At 43.6% G+C, this 6,000-nt stretch overlaps 1 long non-coding RNA gene across 1 annotated transcript in view; it reads right to left on the reverse strand.

The window, feature by feature from the left end:
* The window catches only part of LOC138740999 (uncharacterized), a 39,584-nt gene extending 34,628 nt beyond the window's left edge, over positions 1-4,956 (reverse strand). The window contains exon 1 of the long non-coding RNA XR_011343259.1: positions 4,806-4,956. This is a non-coding gene — a long non-coding RNA (uncharacterized lncRNA). The remainder of the gene's footprint in view (positions 1-4,805) is intronic.
* Between the last annotated feature and the right edge of the window lie 1,044 nt (positions 4,957-6,000).

Genomic DNA, 6,000 nt, shown 5'->3' on the forward strand with positions numbered 1-6,000 from the left:
AGTGTGCAGGGTGACTTGGACAGGTTGGGTGAGTGGGCAAATGCATGGCAGATGCAATATAATGTGGATAAGTGTGTGGTTATCCACTTTGGAGGAAAGAATGGGAGGCTGAGTACTATCTTAATGGCATCCAATTAGGAAAAGGGGAGATGCAAAGAGACCTGGGTGTCACTGTGCATCAGTCATTAAAAGTGGGCAGGCAGGTGCAGCAAGCAGTAAAAAAGGCGAATGGTATGTTAGCGTTCATATCAAGAGGATTCGAGTGCAGGAGCAGAGAGGTATTGATGCAGTCGTATAGGGCCTTGGTGAGACCTCACCTGGAGTATTGAGTTCAGTTTTGGTCTCCTTATCTGAGGAAGGACATCATTGCCATGGAGAGAGTGCAGAAAAGGTTTACCAGATTGATACCAGGGATGGTGGGACTTGCATATGAAGAAAGGCTAGAACGACTGGGCTTGTACTCGCTGGAGTTTAGACGATTAAAAGGAGGTTTAATAGAAACGTTCAAAATTCTTAAGGGATTTGACAGTCTAGATGCAGGAAGATTGTTCCCAATGTTGAACAAGTCTAGAACCAGGGGTCACAGTTTAAGGATAAAGGGGAAGTCCTTTAGGAGTGAGATGAGGAAGAAGTTTTTCACTCAGAGGGTGGTGAATTTATGGAATTGTCTGCCACAGGAAGTGATTGAGGCCGGTTCCATAGCTATATTTAAGAGAGAGTTAGATTTAGTACTTGTGACTAGGGGGATCAGGGGGTATGCAGAGAGAGCTGGAATAGGGTACTGAATGGATGATCAGCCATGATCAAAATGAATGGCGGTGTAGGCCTGAAGGGCCAAATGGCCGACTCCTACACCTATTTTCTTTTTTTTCTAAAAGCCCACGAGAGATCTATTCCTGATAAAAGAAGGAAAGAACCTGTTCTTGAATCTGGAGGTTCATGGTTTCAAACTCGTGCATCTCCTGTTGAACAGAAAGTGGGGAGGGGAGATAGAAGAGAGGGTGACCGGTGAGGCTACTCACTAAACAAACTAATAATTTTCTCATTGAACCATAATTTCTATCACCAGCCGCATTCTCTGCTTGCCTTTCTAGGAGATAATTTACCTTTGTCAAACCAGACCATTTTCATCCAAAAGATGGCAACTGTGGCAGTGCAAGATTCCTGGGATCATGCAAGCCTGCCCAGCTGACTGGGAATCAAACAGCATTAGAGACCCATTCAAGATATCAGGCCATTGTTCTGTCATTGAATTTGATACTCTGATTAATGCCATCCCTTAAATTTTAAGCCTGGCAGCATGAATTTAAACTTAATGGCACAAATTTTGAATGTTCCAATTTTAGGTCATCCCCATCTCTATCTGATACCACTACTCAATTTTCTCTATAACCTGTCTCTTACCGCCCTCCCCATTGGCCTCTCCCTCTCCCTATCTGTGCATCTCTCCCCCATCTTCTGTTGAGTTCTCATCACCTCTTAGACCACCCCCAGCCACCCCTCTCCACACTGGGCTCCGACCCAAAATGCCGACTGACTATTTGCATCCATGGTTGCTGCCTGACCCATTCAGGCCTTCACTCTTTTCTTCGCTCCTTCAGGATTCCAGCAACTGCAGGTTTTGCGTGGTTGGGCGAAACTCCCCTCATCCATCAAACTCAACCAGCTCAGCCCATCTGCTTGCTGAGGTTACTCCGATGGCAGTGGGGCGCTGCACAGCTGCAGAGCTTGCCACCTTCACTGACGAGACTCACTCATGAATAATGGATGCCCATGCGAGGATGACTGGCCTTAATGGAATTAGACCCAAGTGAATAGGGGTGGAAATTGGAGGAAAGAAATAAAAGAAACCTTGAAGGGAAAGGGAATCACATTAAATAAAATCGATCACAAGCCGCCAGGAAATGAAAACCCACTGAAAGAAATAGCTAGCATCTATTCTGCAAGTTCTCCTTTGTGAAGTGCATCTCTGAGCTCGATTGCGACACAATGACAGCCCAGGACTCGAGCTCTAAAGCACCAATTTCAGCACCCTGCTTATTTGCAGCATTATTTTCAGCCTTCCACTGACAGCCCAGTGAGTTTTCTCTCCGGCACTTACCCACAACCTGCTATTATGTTCATCTGGAATGTTTGGATAAATATATATGAGATGCATTCGAGCTTTGAGATAAGCCTTCAGATATTTGTAAAGGAAGAATTTTTAAAAGACATTTCCTCTTTTGTTGTCTCACAAATACTGTATTTAAAGTTTTCACAAATCAATACCTACTGTTTTTATAATGATAATGTGAATATATCGGTATCTGTATAAACAATACATTTTTGGGACCGAGTGTCAAACCCCCTCCCCACTCCCCCCCCACCCCGGTCTGTCTCACCTGCTAAACAAAACATTTTTGGACCTAGTGTCACTCCTCCCCTCCCCCCCCCCCCCCCCCCACCAGTCTGTCTCACCCGCTGATTGGACAGCCTATTTGTAACTTTGTTTTTCTTGTCCTCTGGATATGAACGCTTTGCCAGTGGGTTTCTGTGGACTTCAGTCTCCCTTGTTTTAATTCTGTTTTCTCCCCTCCCGCCTTCCTCTCTGCTCTCTCCCAGGTTGAGTTACAAATATATTGGTACATGAAGCTTTGTGCTTGCAATTTGTGCAGGTTCAGCAGGTTAGTCAACTGCTTTGGTATCATTACAAAATCTTTTAAAAAAAACATTTTATTTAATACTCCCGACATGTAGTAACTACGATTATAATCATACAGATATCAAAAATGAACAAACTGATGATGGTTTTCACCCTGCCCTAAAAACTTCCCTCCCCAAACAAAACTGAGAAAGTTAAACATTATTATAGGTATTAAAAAGTAAAGAAGAAAAGAGAAAGTTAAAAAGAATCTTTGGATTGCAGGGAGCGATGTCGTGCAGTACAATTCATCAGTTCTAACAGCAACATACAGAGGAGAATTCTGCAGGGCGAGGGGGATAAAAAGGATATCACTACAAATTTAATCCCATTATTTGAGTGTATGGGATCATAACAAAATCTTAAATAAGAACAGAAAGTACAAGAAATACTGGATACGTTATGCTGCTTTCATGGGGAGAGATGCAGAGTTTGCATTTCAGTTAAAAGACTCATCACCAGAGTACATCCAACATTCCCCGGTTTCAAGCTGGCTTTCACATACACGTCCATGTGTGGGTCACACTGAAAAGTGATCAGTAGCAGATAAACACAGCCGCCATTTTGGCTTTCCTCTGACCATCATAGAGACCATAGAATGCTACAGCACAGCAAACAGGCCGTTCAGCCCTTCTAGTCTGTGCCTATAACTATACTGCTAGTTCCACAGATCTGCTCCCACTCCAGACCTCTCCCCTCCATGTACCTATCCAATCTATTCTGAAAAGTCAAGATCGAGCCCGCATTCACCACGTCAGATGACAGCTCGCACCACAATCCCACCACTTTACCACATTATCATCCAGCTCACCAATATATACAACAAACAACACTGCTCCCAACATGGATCCCTGAGGTACACCACTAGTCATCCAATCTGAGAAGCATCTATCCACTACCACTGTCTGTTTTCTTCCAGAAAGCCTCAAATCCAGTTTACAAACTCTCTATGGGTATCTAATGTTTTAACCTTCTGTTCTAATCTCCCATGTAGGATCTTGTCAACAGCTTCAGTAAACCCCATGTCGACAACATGGACACCCTTTCCTTCATCTTCCTTCTTGGTAACCTCCTTGAAAAACTCTACAAGATTTGTTAAACTCGACATACCACGCACAAAGCTATGCTAGCTGTCCTTAATCAGCCCATGTCTATCTCTCAGAACTCCTTCCAATAATTTACCCACTACTGACATGAGGCTCACCAGCCTATAATTACCTGGTTTATTTTTGGAGCCTTTTTGAACAACAGGACAACATGAGCTACCCTCCAATCTTCTGGCACCTCACGTGTGGCTAAGGACTTTTTAAATATTTCTGCCAGCACCCCTGTAATTTCTACTCTAGTCTCCCTCAAGGTCTGAGATAATATCATATCCGGCTCAGGGGATTAATCTACCTTTATTGACTGTAAGGCAGTAAGCACCTCCTCCTCCATAATCTCTATCAGTTCCATTACTCTTCTGTTTATTTCACTTCCTTATACACCATGCCAGTTTCATGAGTGAATAATGATGCAAAAAAAGTGTTTAAGATCTCTCCCATTACTTGTTGCTCCATTACTCCACACATAGTTGACCACTTTAATGCTCTAGGGAACTAATTTTGTCTCTTACTATCTTTTTAATCTAAATATACTTGTAGAAACCCAAAGCAACCTCATGTCTTCTTTTTGCCTTGCTGATTTCCTTCTTGAGTATTTTCTTGCATTTTCTGTATTCTTCAATAGCTCTCTGTAATTGCTGTACATCTCCCTCTTCGTCTTAACCAGATCGCCAATATCCCTTGAAAACCAGGATTCTCTATGCCTGTTAACTTTGCCTTTAAACCTAACAGGTCATGTAAACTCTGCCCTTGTAGGCCATCGACGTACTTAACACACCCTTGCCATAAAACAATATTTTCCAAACCACAATTGCTAGATCCTTTCTCATTTCCACAAAATTTGCCTTCCTCCAATTTAGAATCTCAACATGAGGACCAGACTTATCATTTTCCATATTTAACTTGAAGCGAATGACATCATGGTCACTGGATCCAAAATGTTCGCCCACACCTGTATCTGTCACCTGATGTGTCTTGTTCCTTAATAGGAGATCAAATACAGTATCCTCCCTCATTGGTACCTCTATATATTTCAGTGGTGGCAGAAATCATTAAAGATCCGCAGAACCCAGCACACACTCTGTTCTCACTGCTGTCATCAGGAAAGAGATATAGATGCCACAGACTCACACCATCAGGTTCAGGAACGGCTGCTAATCCTCTACCGTCAGATTCCTCAACGACAAAGTCAATCAGAAACTCATTTCAAGACTCTTATTTGTCCACTTTATTGATTTTCTTTGCTTTCTCTGCATTGCCCAATCAGCTTGTTTACATTCATTATCTGTTTACAGTTCTTTTACTTATTTGCATGTTCACGCTGTGTACAGTTTATATTCTTTCTTTGGCTTGGCTTCGCGGACGAAGATTTATGGAGGGGGTAAAAAGTCCACGTCAGCTGCAGACTCGTTTGTGGCTGACAAGTCCGATGCGGGACAGGCAGACACGATTGCAGCGGTTGCAGGGGAAAATTGGTTGGTTGGGGATGGGTGTTGGGTTTTTCCTCCTTTGCCTTTTGTCAGTGAGGTAGGCTCTGCGGTCTTCTTCAAAGGAGGTTGCTGCCCGCCAAACTGTGAGGCGCCAAGATGCACGGTTTGAGGCGATATCAGCCCACTGGCGGTGGTCAATGTGGCAGGCACCAAGAGATTTCTTTAGGCAGTCCTTGTACCTTTTCTTTGGTGCACCTCTGTCACGGTGGCCAGTGGAGAGCTCGCCATATAACACGATCTTGGGAAGGCGATGGTCCTCCATTCTGGAGACGTGACCCATCCAGCGCAGCTGGATCTTCAGCAGCGTGGACTCGATGCGTGGTGATTCTCTCATGCTTGCAGGAAAATGGAATTTCAGGGTTACATGTGATGTCATGAATGTACTCTGACAATAAATCTGAATCGGAAATCTGATGTTGATTTAAAAAACCCTCCTGAACACATTTCACAAACTCCAAGCCATCCAGCCCTTTTTACAGTATGGGAGTCCCAGTCAATATGTGGAAAATTAAAATCTCCCACTATCACAACTTTCTGCTTCTTACATCGGTCTGTTGTCTCTGCAGATTTTCTCCTCCAATTAACTCTGACTATTGGGCGATCTATAATACAACCCAATACGTGTGGTCACACCTTTCTCGTTCCTCAATGCCACCCATATGGCCCCTGTAAGCAAACCCTCCTGACTGTCCTGACTTCGCACAGCTGAGATATTTTTCCTGAGTAG

This window comes from Narcine bancroftii, chromosome 8 (assembly GCF_036971445.1).
Source record: "Narcine bancroftii isolate sNarBan1 chromosome 8, sNarBan1.hap1, whole genome shotgun sequence".
NCBI lineage: Eukaryota > Metazoa > Chordata > Chondrichthyes > Torpediniformes > Narcinidae > Narcine > Narcine bancroftii.